Source organism: Triturus cristatus, chromosome 11 (assembly GCF_964204655.1).
Source record: "Triturus cristatus chromosome 11, aTriCri1.1, whole genome shotgun sequence".
NCBI lineage: Eukaryota > Metazoa > Chordata > Amphibia > Caudata > Salamandridae > Triturus > Triturus cristatus.
The window spans coordinates 325,781,195-325,795,142 of NC_140594.1; the positions used below are offsets into that span (position 1 = coordinate 325,781,195).

Consider the following 13,948-nt stretch of genomic DNA (forward strand, 5'->3'; position numbering starts at 1 on the left):
ATGTGCAACTGAATAAGCTTCCTGTGTGTCACCTGGCTCCTACCTGGGGGGTGTTCTCAAGGCCTTCGATGTCATTATCACCAAGATAGGGGCACTCTTAAATGATCCCTCACATAGGACAGTGCTATCTGACCCTAGATGGTTTGACCCATTATGTTCTAAGGCTGCGAGACAACTAAAGGAAGCTTTAAAAGCTATCCCGAGAAATTAATCTTTGATTTGCGCCCGCCGTCTTCAGTATAAACGGGCCTTTGCCACCCGCAAGGGTGAATTGAAGGAGGAAATGTGGAGAGACTTATTGGAGCCAAGTACCTTAGGGAACAGCTCAAGGTTCTGGGGCAATATTAACCAACCTTTGTTTGAGAAGGCTAGGGATGGAGATGTAGGCACTAATATAACTGAGGATGAATGGGTGTCTCATTTTAAATCTATTTTCAAATGTCCCACGGATCAACTACAACACCAAGTCAGGGTTGACACTAATGCCCCAGTAATGTTTGAGCAGAAAGAGGTGGAGAAGGGTATTTTAGGGCTGACATGCAATAAGGCCTCAGGTCCGGATGGCATCCCTCCAGACCTTTTCAAATCAAACCCACTTTTTTGGGCTCCGGTACTGATGGCTGTGTCTAACGCGGCAGCCAGGGTCGACTGCCCGTATTCCTGGGGCACTTCAACCATTGTGCCGGTCTTCAAGAAGGGTGATCATAATAGCACCTCATGTTATAGACTGATCTCCCTTCTTGATTCGATTGTCAAGGTTGTGGGTGGGGTGTTATTGGAAAGATTATCCTCCTGGGCGGTAGAGAATAAGATCATCTCTGATATACAATATGGGTTTCGTCCAGCGCGTTCCACCTTAGCCCAATGCCTCAACTTATACATGATCCTGGAGAAGTATTCAATTGCCCGCCAAGGTACGATCTACATGGCCTTCATGGATCTTTCCTCTGCTTTTGACTGTGTCAATCGGGGCAAACTGTGGCAATCCATGAGGGCCATGGGGGTGGAGGACAACTTGGTTGACTTCCTGGAGGATCTGCATAGGGACACCAAGGCTAATATCAGATACGCCCAGGATCTCCGTGTATCTAGGGATTTTAAAATTGAGAGGGGGGTTCTCCAGGGATGTATCCTGGCCCCTTTTTTATTTAATTTATACATCAATGACTTGGATAAGACTTTGGTAAAAACAGGGGTCGATTTCCCATATGTGGGGCGACGAGGTTTGCCCTCCTGCTATTTGCGGACGACGCGGTCCTCATTGCTAGGACAGCAAGGGGACTTCAGACCCTGCGTGACACTTTCCGGGGATTTATGGATGCCCGTGACCTGGCAATTAACATTTCTAAATCTTATATTATGCAGGTCAGGACTCGACCGAAGAAACAGTACCCTTTCAAAGTGGGTAATGAGAAAGTACCAATGACCTTGACATTTTCTTACCTGGGTGTTTTAGTTGATGACCGCCTGAATTGGGGGGCCCTTATTCCGAGGAAAAGGGGGGGAGGTCATAAGGGCGAATGCTGCAATCTTCAACTTGCCGCGAAGATGGGTAAGCGCCCAATTGCGGCAATGGTGAAAATATATCAGGCCAAAAGTGTCGCTATAGCCAGCTATGGGAGCGAAATTTGGGGCTACGCAGCAACTGATGCTTTGCAGGTGGCGGAGAACATCTTTTTAAAACGTCTCCTACGAGTGCCCAGTGGAACATCAAATTTGGTGGTACATGAAGAACTGGGGTTGCCATTTATATGTGATACTTTGGCCATGGGCCCTTTGTTGTTTTGGCTTAATTGTTGGCTAAACAAATATTTAGCTCTTAACCACCAGATCTTAAGAGAAAATATGAGCCTCAATCACATGGTACGCATTCCATGGTTAAAATACATTAAGGGCTGTTTTGAAGAGCTGGGGCGGCCAGACCTCTTTTTAAAGCCTGATTCTATTACCTTGAAGGATGTGAAATCTGTAAAGCAAACTTTTACTACCCTAAAAAAGCTTGGTAGAGATGATCTAGAAATTGGAAAATCTAGCGTCCATAAATATGTGATGCTTAAAACAACCCCATCCATAAAGCCATATCTTTTGTGGCCATTGACGACCCGTGAGCGGTTTTTATTGATCAGGTTCCGATTGATTTCCATCTGCTACTTGCTGTCCCAAAAGGGAGCTGCAGAGGCCAGGTGTTAGCATCCTGTGGCTGCGACGGAGTGTCTCCTCAGGATTTGATACACTTTGGGCCATATGTACGTAGCCGTACGTCGGTAACGGCCGATTTTTGGTAATTATACCGTTACCGACCGGTATTTAGGCTTTTGACATGTAGGGGGCTCATTTCTGTATTCGGTAATTTACCGAATCGTTAAAATTACCGAATCGGTAATTTTACCGATTCGGTAAATACCGAATACAGAAATGAGATGTAGGGGGAGTCGTTATTTACCACCAACTGTAAGTTGGTGGTAAATGACAAATGACTCAGTAAATGCATTTTTTAGCCCTTAGATGTGTGCAATGTGGCAGACACACATGCCCTCAGGGCATGTATGTGTGCCACATGTGCACACATGCAGAAATCAGGGGTGCAACAGGGTGTCAATGTGACACCCTGCCACCCTTGATTAAGCTCCCCCCATTACCGATTCGGTATTTACCGATTCGGTAATGGTAACTGGCTTCCCATTGATTCCTATGGGCCTCCTGGCCCATAGGAATCAATGAGATACAGGTTGCCATTACTGAATCGGTAAATACCGACTCTAAAATACCGACACTTACCGATTCGGTATTTTTTTTCCTACATTACATATACCGATTCATAAATACCGAATCTGTAACATTCGGTATTTATGAAGTGGTAAATGTAATTTACCTACATAAGGCCCTTTATGTTTTTTTGTAAATTTTATGAAGTACCTCGCAGATATTTTTTAACACCTCTTTTAAAGAAGCTGAATTTTATCCAGGTCCACCCAGCTCTTTTTTATTTACAATTGCTGAAACCAGAATGTTTAACATTTATATTAGGTTTTCTGAAATCCTCACTGAGATCTAGGATTTATATGGAGAGTTAGTACACCCTTAACGTTGGTAGACACCCCTTATCACCACCTATGAAGATGAATTACTGGCCATTGGTCGCTTGTTTTTTCCTCTCTATCATTCATTGTATTAGATGTATATATTCTTCTTAAGGGGCTATCTCCCTCTCTTTTACTGTTATGAATTGTATGTTTTATTTTCTACATGGAGTTGTGCAACTTTTATGGTTTTACTTTAACCTCTTCAGCGCTGCGCGGATTCCCGCGCGGTGCTGAAAGTTCTGAGCGCGGGCGGAGCCATGACGGAACGGTTCCATCATAAGCACAGCCCAACCGACGTGCATGACGGAACCGTTCCGTCATCGACGTCGAAGAGGTTAAAGCCGAATAAATTATTTTGAAACTGAAATTGAAAATTGACATTGAGACAGAGCAATAGTGTTGTTAAAATACGTGCATATAGTCAGGAAGGCCCAAATGCATTTTGGATGTTTTGCATAGCTTAGCTATGATTAAGAGTTCTGGGTGCAGGTGAGCTTGAACCCAGACAAACCATGGGAAGAGGTTAACTCTTAACTTTGCATGCAATAGATGTCATCCACGCAATCAGCGGCATCCACGCATATGGCTAGTGGGTTGCCAGTTACGTTCCGGCCTTTTCACCCAAAGCCTGCCCCACAGGGGGCAGGTTACATCCCGAAACCAGCAGGAGCCAATGTTGGGGCGTGCTGGAATTAGAGAACGAAATTAAGTGGTCCGTGTTGATTGTGGTTCAAAGCAAGAACACATCCAACCTGCAGATGACCCTTAACAAACTAGAAGCAAGAATAGTTGAGAAATACAGAACAACAGTACAAGGTCTGAACGACCATGATGAAATCTGGGCATTTATATAACTTATTTGCAGGTTGAATAACTGTTTATCTTTAAGTTTTTGTACCAATTTTTAACTTTCGTTGTGAAATTTAGCTTAACTTTTCCCTTTCTTCTCGAGTTATGTTCCCTGCTGTATACTGACTAGTTCACAGTCTGTACATTTTCTAAAGTGTTACCTGCAGACAGTTATGAGTATTATTTTCTAACATGTTCACTCAGAATTTGCATGATCAATATGTGATTTTCGACAATTCATTGTTCTTTGTGTTGAATATGTGATCTTCCACCAATGTTGTTCCTTGTTTTGATCCCTATGTAAATATGGCCGAATTGTATTGTTTATATGTAATTCCTTGTACGTTTTGCTTTTGATAATTGTTCTCCTTTTAATATTTTTAGGGTGACCCACTCTGAGGGTTATTGTATTGTACACGGTGACGGGTTAGGAAGGAAAGTCTATCCTTTCGTGCACTTTCCACATCTTTAGAGACACTCCATAGTCCTTTCTTTGGGTTAGTGATTAGCTAACCGGTCCACAGACACCAGGCTTTTAACATCTGCATCCGCGCTCTTTGACCTGCATCACGTGATTGCTAGCTAACACACATTTAGGAATGAACAGCGTTCTGCTTCTGTGCCGCTCATACTGTTGCAAGCCTGCCGGCCAGCTTAGCCACACCACGACATTGACAGTCCCAAAGAAGATGAGGGTATTAGAAGCTGTCTTCAGTTGATAGGTATGATTAGGACTTACGCTCCTGCACAACCGGTGAAATAGCTTGCGGAAACAGGGGAGGGCGTTTTTTACTCATTGTTCTTCCGCCTCCTCTCTCTTTCAGAACTATCTGAGTTACCGCACAGACTCGCCTGGGGGTTCTTTGTTCAGCTCCTTAGCGCCCCCTCCCCCATTAGAAGTCGTTGCCTATGTGGGGACTCATCAATCGTCGGGATACCTAGCAGGTATTTAAAAGTGATCGTTGGGCTATTCCATGTTTACACCACCGGTGTATATAATGGCTGAATTGTAGTCTTTCTCTTCTCCACAGATCATCATCTGTTATTATATACATATATTCAAATGTGCTGGTGATTTGATCCCAGAAGCTTTTTGGGACTGACCCCGCCGTCTAAATCAGAGCGCTTCAGCATGTTATACTTTATTCTTATGTCTATTTTCACTTTCTTAATCTGGTGTGGATACCAGTCATTCATGCACTTTGTTTTCAGAACCGTGCACAGCTCGGTGTCTCCCTTTCTTAGTGTTGGATTCAGGGGTCTTTATTACCCGTTTTTCTAGGTTATATCACGCAATTTGGTAGTGCTTCCTCGCTATATATAAGGAGCTTCGGAGAATGCTTCCTCACTTAATTATTGTACACTTGATATCATTTGATACATAAATGAATATGTATGGTATAAGCAGCTGATTAGAGTTGAATCTCATATTGTATAGTACTTTGTAGGTTGTATTTTCATTTTGCCTGATAAGGTCCGAATTTGTGGGCTGAAATGCGTCGATCCTACAGATCAGAGGAGTCCGACAGAACATTAGCATCACAAAAAGAAATTGGATATACACTTATTTAAACTGAGTGGAGGGTTGATCTATCCCCTCCTGTGTGTACTGGACTACCTCAATGTTGGATTGCTTGAAAACATGTAGCAGCCATTCTTTTTAATTAAGAATGGGTAGGAAGGAATAGTGACTCTATAGTATTGATTAATTTTTTTGTGTTAATGGTTGAAATCCTGAAATGATAAAATTATTTATAATTAAAGAAGTATAAAGAATTTCTTTTACCTGGATTTGAAGCTGGTATGTGATAACAGAAAGAAGTGTCAATAATATTAAGGGACTAAGCACCAACAAATAGGAATTCATTTGTGTCCTTCCTACTGAAATTCGTGTGGTATCTATTCCTCTACATCATCTCATTTATGTTAGTTATTATTTGCCCATTTGTGGCAGGAGGGTTAGGGCAAACCCCATTGATGTTTTATAACAGAATTACAATAAGGGCTACTGCTCCAGGCACCCATGCAACATGAGTGCTCAAAAAGTCGAGGAAGGCACTCCATGACTCAATGTTTCACATTGGCTACACCGGCCGAGCAATGGAAGAGTGCTTGAGGGAGGGGACAACAGCAGCACCCTGGGACAAAAGGCAACTACTCCCATTAAACTGGCAGCATTGGAGCCTTGGCTGGTGATATATCTGCAGAGGAGGGATGCATCATGATGGGAATGGTGCTTTCGGATTGGGTATCAAGGTCATAGGAGGAGGAGGTGGTGGCCTGACAAATTGCCATCAGGCAAGGAATTCCCAGAAGTGGTAGCAGAAAAACTGGACAAAGAAGTAAGGGAGGAGAGAATAGCAGGTCCTTATGCGTGTCGGCCCATGGTTGATTTGATGGTCTTGCCTTTGGGAGTGGTACAAAAGGAAACGGAAAGGGAATTTTGGCTCATTCATCATCTATCATGAATGATTACATTGCAGAGGCAGACTACAAGGTGTTGAATGCATCAGTGGATGATGCGGTGGCCCTAGTGAGAAGTTGTGGTCAGGGGGCCGAATTGGCAAAGTGCAACATCAAGTCTGCTTTTCGGTTACTACCCATACACCCAGAGGGTGTTCAGTTGTTGGGCATGCAGTTTGGTGGTTTCATTTATGTTGACACACCTTTGCCGATGGGCTGCACTATTTTGTGTGCATTGTTCAAAGTTTTTAGTACTTTTTGCGGTGGGTTTTTCAGTAGGACCAGTGAGCACCATTTTGAGTAACACTATTTAGATGATTTCTTATTTGTGGGCAGAAAAATCTCAGGTGACTATTTGAAGGCTCTGCACCATTTTCAACAAATGGCAAATGATTTTAGGGTGCCGTTGGCACCTGAGAAATCAGAGGGTCCAAAGGTGATGTTGATTTTCCAAGCATCAAATTGGACACAGTGTTGATGGTGGCACGGTTGCCACAGGACAAAGTGAATAAGATTCCGGCTTTCTTGCTGAAGGTGATGGTTGAGAGAAGGATCGAGCTGTGAAGGCTGCAGTCACTTCTGGGATACCTACATTTTGCCACCAGGGTGGTGGGTGTGGGATGAACTTTCTGTCGGCAGGTGGGCATGGCTATGTCCAGGTGACTTTGCAGCACCACAGGTTCAGAATTTCGCAGGCAGTCAGGGTAGTTTGGCAAATGCAGATTTTCTCAGATGCGTCAGGTGCTCATGCTTTAGGGCTTTTCCCGGATGGCAGCTAGTGCGTGAAATGCTGGCCAGAACACTGGGCACGTCAAGGGCGCAGCATCGCCTTTTTGGAATTCTTTCCTTTGCTTGTGGCATTACATCTGCGGAGAGGGGAGATGGGGAACAGGTCAGTACTGTTACACATAGATAATATGTCTGTTGTTGACCTTGTCAACAGGCAGAGGGCCAGGGACCTACGGGTGTTGAAGCTTCTGCATTGTTTCATGCTGACATGTCTGCGTTTGAACATGGTGTTCAGGGCGCGTCACGTCCCGGGAGCCCTAAATGACATTGCGGATGCTTTATCTAGTTCGCAGTGGCAGCGTTTCTGATCACTGGCACCTGGAGCGGATGCAGTCATGATACCACTGCCGGTCGAGGTCTGGCAGCTGGGCGAATGAGTGTCATCAGCCTGGTGGAGGAAGCTTTAGTGGCATCCACAAGGAAGACCTATAGGCTGGCATGGACTGATTTCTTGGCCTTTGAAGGGAAAATACCACAAGGATGGGATCATGATCCTGAGGAGATAAGAAGGAGAGTTTTGCGTTATGTATTGTTCTGCATTGACAAGGATCCGTCAGCTACCACGATTGATGGAAAACTGTCTGGAGTTTTGTTCTAGGGCAAGCTGCATTGGGGTTTCGACCCTGCCGGGGACGAAACTTTAAGTCGTATGCTGAAAGGTTGAGGTAAACAGAGGAATAGGAGAAGGATGGCACTGAGAGAGGCCATCACGTTTGAGTTGTTGGGGGAGTTGCTGGCAGTCCTTCCTGTATATTGTTACAACAAGTTCGAATTAACTATTTTTAGGCTCTGCATGGTGTGGGTGATTTTTGGTACTTTTCGTGTTTGAGAGTTGCTGGGGTATGCAAGGACAACAGCGTTACAGGTGGGCGATGTTTGCATAGATATGGGCGCTTGGGATATTCTTGAATTGGTCTAAGACAGACCAATAGGGCAGGGGCAAGTGAGTTTGGCTGTGCGAGGGAGGGATGGAGTTGGTGTCTCCGGTACGGGAGTAATGGCATTTCAGGATTTGGCCGGGATGCAGTTTAGGGGGGTATTCTGCCATCAGAACCGGGTAGCCATTGTTGGCATCACAGCTATTGGCGGTGATGCATATGGGGCTTCACAGTTTAGGTCGGAACGGAATGAGATGTCTTTCAAAATGCATTAGTTTAGGATAGGGGCAGCGACAGCAGCGGCTGGACTGGGGTGGGGTTGGGAGAGTATCCAGAGGATCGGTAGATGGCGGTCCCATTGTTGTCAGTGTTACGTGAGGAAGATTTCTAGTGAGATCTCTATTTTGTTGGAGGAATTGGAAAGGGGGTGTGAGGGTAAATGGGGAGAAGGAAAGAGCTGGGGACTAGAGATAATTATGTTCTTCTTTTCAATGCAGGATGTGTGAGTGGTCCAGGGGCCAAGATGGTGACCTGGATCATGGGACATTTGCGGGTACACTGGGCAGCCAAGTATGTGGACCAGAATATTTATGGCAGGAATGTTGGACTGCACAGCAGTTGGCATGAGGTGCTATGCTGGGGAAAGAGTGGAATGCGCTGGGGAAATTTGCTGCCTTGGTTGGCTGAGCTGGTTCCACAGAGAGGGACATGTCGCTGAGTCATGTGGGGAGAATGATCTGTTGATATTATCCGAGCTGCTTGTTTTGCAACATTTGCAGAGGGATCTCGAGGCTATTAAATGGAATTTGTACAGGACTTGCATCATATGGACAGAGTTTGTGCCACGTCGGAGCTGGATGTGGGCAATATGGCATGGGGCAATCTACAAAGCTCGCAGGAAGCTAAACAGGGCAATGAGGGTTTTTTGTTCTGATTTGGGGATTACGGTGATCTCACTTGAGGGAATTTGGGGAAGCGGAAGCATGGCTGTTTCGAGACGATGGAGTGCATTTGTCCAGAATGGGGAACGCGTAATATATGATGAAGCTGAGGGACACTGTGAGCCGACTGTGGAAGGAAAATATATGGTGTAAACAAGATCACCTCTGAAGGAGCAAAGAAGGTTGGGGGGCAGAAAAACACCCTTTGGGGTTCATTCTGGGTGGCGGAACTTTTGGGGGTGAAAGGTCACATGCGGGCTAACACACAGCCTAAGGGGGGAAGAACAGTGCAAAAGAAGAAAAGCTGAGAGCGTTACCTTGTTGGGGGAAGAATGGAATGAGAAAAGATGGTTGGGGTTTGAAAGCTGCTGTGAGATGTGATTGGACGATTGAGGTTGTTTTTTTTGTGGATTAAGTTATAAGTTTCTGTAAAAAGTTAATGAAGTTATATATATGCAACCATTTCCTAAAAAATAATGGCCTTTTACACTACTTCAAGGGTCATGGAGTGTTTATTGTTACACGATGACGGCCCCTGGGGAAAGAAAGACACAGTCTAGTGGTTACCCGGGAGTATTCGTGCACCAAACAGGACATGGTTATGGATAGGTAGTTGGGGGGGGCGCAGGTTCAAGTTGTGTGCATATAAGGGTCTGGTGAGGTGTAATCGGCTTTTTCGGATCCAGTGCATCACCCGGGGAGGGGGTCTTTCAGAGGGGAAAAGTTACCGTTTGTCCACCCACCCACCCTACATTATAAGAGGCTCAGTGGTGGGGGTCTCTTTGGGTTGCAAAAGTCTTTTTTTAACCCAATATTGGGATGGGTTGCACAGCTGAGTGGGTGGCGCGGAACTCTTGGGGGTGAAAGTTCACATGCATGCTCTTACACACCTTAGGGGGTAAAGAATGGTGCAAAGAAGGAAAAGCCGGGGGCGGTACCTTGTCGGGAAAAAATGGAATGAAGAAAGATATGGGGGGTTTGAAAGCTGTTGTGAGATGTGATTCCACGAGTGAGGTTGTAGTTTTCGTGTATTAAGTTAAATTGCTGTTAAAGTTATATATATATATATATATACCCAAAGATTGCTCACTTGCTTGAGGCCGCAACCCGCTGTAGGCGAAGGAACATCCTTTATTCAAACAAAACAGGCAGCTTGTGATTCAGTTTGCTCTCCCATGGCCTGACGCGTTTCAGAGATACAATCTCTTTCCTCAGAGGCCTTCGTATCACAAACGGTAATTCTTCAAGCTCTGCAAATGCCTCTGCGTGTTTTTTATAAAATGTTCTTAATTGGCACCTGGTGTGTCTTTCAATTCTAATTGTTTCACATTGCACGCTGGTATTTGTAGTTGTTGAAAGCTTAGTTGCACCCTCCAGTGGGCCCGTTTGCGTCGAATGTTTTCAGGGTTTGTTTCCAGCCCTCCATTGGGCCCCCAAATCAGACTGTGCCTGCTTAATTATAGTTGCCTGCAGCGCCAATTCACAAGAGAGAATTCCCCTGTGTGGTTCCTTTTCATTCTCGGGACGGCGCGATCCCTCTGTGGCTGGAGCCGCCACATGTAAACATACCCAAAGATTGCTCACTTGCTTGAGGCCGCAACCCGCTGTAGGCGAAGGAACATCCTTTATTCAAACAAAACAGGCAGCTTGTGATTCAGTTTGCTCTCCCATGGCCTGACGCGTTTCAGAGATACAATCTCTTTCCTCAGAGGCCTTCGTATCACAAACGGTAATTCTTCAAGCTCTGCAAATGCCTCTGCGTGTTTTTTATAAAATGTTCTTAATTGGCACCTGGTGTGTCTTTCAATTCTAACTGTTTCACATTGCACGCTGGTATTTGTAGTTGTTGAAAGCTTAGTTGCACCCTCCAGTGGGCCCGTTTGCGTCGAATGTTTTCAGGGTTTGTTTCCAGCCCTCCATTGGGCCCCCAAATCAGACTGTGCCTGCTTAATTATAGTTGCCTGCAGCGCCAATTCACAAGAGAGAATTCCCCTGTGTGGTTCCTTTTCATTCTCGGGACGGCGCGATCCCTCTGTGGCTGGAGCCGCCACATGTAAACATACCCAAAGATTGCTCACTTGCTTGAGGCCGCAACCCGCTGTAGGCGAAGGAACATCCTTTATTCAAACAAAACAGGCAGCTTGTGATTCAGTTTGCTCTCCCATGGCCTGACGCGTTTCAGAGATACAATCTCTTTCCTCAGAGGCCTTCGTATCACAAACGGTAATTCTTCAAGCTCTGCAAATGCCTCTGCGTGTTTTTTATAAAATGCTCTTAATTGGCACCTGGTGTGTCTTTCAATTCTAATTGTTTCACATTGCACGCTGGTATTTGTAGTTGTTGAAAGCTTGAATAAAGGATGTTCCTTCGCCTACAGCGGGTTGCGGCCTCAAGCAAGTGAGCAATCTTTGGGTATGTTTACATGTGGCGGCTCCAGCCACAGAGGGATCGCGCCGTCCCGAGAATGAAAAGGAACCACACAGGGGAATTCTCTCTTGTGAATTGGCGCTGCAGGCAACTATAATTAAGCCGGCACAGTCTGATTTGGGGGCCCAATGGAGGGCTGGAAACAAACCCTGAAAACATTCGACGCAAACGGGCCCACTGGAGGGTGCAACTAAGCTTTCAACAACTACAAATACCAGCGTGCAATGTGAAACAATTAGAATTGAAAGACACACCAGGTGCCAAATAAGAACATTTTATAAAAAACACGCAGAGGCATTTGCAGAGCTTGAAGAATTACCGTTTGTGATACGAAGGCCTCTGAGGAAAGAGATTGTATCTCTGAAACGCGTCAGGCCATGGGAGAGCAAACTGAATCACAAGCTGCCTGTTTTGTTTGAATAAAGGATGTTCCTTCGCCTACAGCGGGTTGCGGCCTCAAGCAAGTGAGCAATCTTTGGATATGTTTACATGTGGCGGCTCCAGCCACAGAGGGATCGCGCCGTCCCGAGAATGAAAAGGAACCACACAGGGGAATTCTCTCTTGTGAATTGGCGCTGCAGGCAACTATAATTAAGCAGGCACAGTCTGATTTGGGGGCCCAATGGAGGGCTGGAAACAAACCCTGAAAACATTCGACGCAAACGGGCCCACTGGAGGGTGCAACTAAGCTTTCAACAACTACAAATACCAGCGTGCAATGTGAAACAATTAGAATTGAAAGACACACCAGGTGCCAATTAAGAACATTTTATAAAAAACACGCAGAGGCATTTGCAGAGCTTGAAGAATTACCGTTTGTGATACGAAGGCCTCTGAGGAAAGAGATTGTATCTCTGAAACGCGTCAGGCCATGGGAGAGCAAACTGAATCACAAGCTGCCTGTTTTGTTTGAATAAAGGATGTTCCTTCGCCTACAGCGGGTTGCGGCCTCAAGCAAGTGAGCAATCTTTGGGTATATATATATATATATACATATTCCTGCTCCGCTGCACCTTTATTTGTCGGATCACTCATATGGTGGGTGCTCTTACACGGTGGTGCCCATCTTAAAATGTCCGCTCCAACACTCTCTCCCGTTACGAAAGAAGTGCTAGCACTCACGGGCTTAAGGTTCCGCAACCCAGTTTTTAATTCAAATTACGGCGTTGCCAAATCAAAACAAACGCGTTTCGGGGTTTTCCCTTCCTCAGTGTTTACACTTTGCACTGGGAGGCGCCATTTTTGAATGTTACGAGCATGCAAACAAACAAAGGACAAAAGCGCTGCAAAATTATTAGGTGCCATCTTAGAGTATACCTGATTCTTGCCAATCCTATTAGTAAAAAATCGTAAATACAATAATTACAAATTCATTGAATCTTATTGATTCTACTTGGTCATCAAAATTATCTAGACATAATGTCTATAATAAACACATAAATAATTGTGACATCTAACGCAAATTATACAACCAAGAATTCGCAAATCTTAATACTCTTTTCGATTATTAATGCCGTGGATCGGCGTGATGCAGAACCTTTGTTGGTTCTGCCTAAATTCCTTTAGATTACTCTACTCTGTTATTCATAATCAAACCGTGTATCGGCTTCTCTAAATAGATCATTGTTTGCAAAAGAAATAACAGAAAACATCATCAATAAAATATACATGGAAATTGCATATTCAGAATCGACTCTTATAGGCAACAGTTCTTACAAAATGTCAGTAACAGGTGGATAATTTCCTAGGTCCCTAGGTGTGAGGTCAATTCCTCCCCACTATTCAATCCATTTGGAGTCTTCGTATGTAAATCAATTATATAACGGGACTCCAATCTCCTCAATTTTGCTACTCTATCCCCCCCTCTGATGTTAAGGGGCACATGATCTAAGCTGAAGTACTGTAACTGGTCTCAATTGCCTTGATGTTTAATCGCAAAGTGTTTTGCAACAGGATAACTTGTATCCCTATTTGCTATTTCGCGCATGTGTTCCAGAACTCTTACATTTACACTGTGTATGGTGCTACCAATATATCTTAGGCCACAAGGACACACTAAACAGTAGACAGTATGGCTCGTTTGACATGTCATAAACTTATTTATAGTCTGGTGTTTTTTCACTCCTTTGATCTTGTATGTTAATACTCTTTTACTGAAAGCGCAAGCTTTGCACTTTCCGCATGGGTAAAAACCTTTCATTTCACTCAGTGTTCCTTTCTTGATTGAGATTGGGTCTAGATGGCTATGAACCAATCTATCTTTTATTGATCTGGCTTTTCTGAAAGTTATCTGTGGAATTGGTGGAATATCCATTCCAATAATCATGTCCGTTTTTGAGACATGCCAATTCTGACGTAGAATTCTTCTTATTGAGTCGGCGTCCTCCGAGTAATTTGTGATCACCCGAAATTTGCCCTCATCCAGTTTCTTTACTTTAAGATTTTCTTGTGTGGTTTTTATCAAATTCTCTCTTTTGATGGTATTAACTTTGGCTAGAGTCCTCTCTAACAGGTCCAA

The 13,948-nt window shown here is 44.5% G+C and overlaps 1 long non-coding RNA gene across 1 annotated transcript in view; it reads left to right on the forward strand.

The window, feature by feature from the left end:
• Positions 1 to 4,532: 4,532 nt before the first annotated feature.
• LOC146784138 (uncharacterized) overlaps positions 4,533 to 13,948 on the forward strand; it is a 189,042-nt gene continuing 179,626 nt past the window's right edge. The window contains exons 1-2 of the long non-coding RNA XR_014970675.1: positions 4,533 to 4,654; positions 4,757 to 4,877. This is a non-coding gene — a long non-coding RNA (uncharacterized LOC146784138). The remainder of the gene's footprint in view (positions 4,655 to 4,756; positions 4,878 to 13,948) is intronic.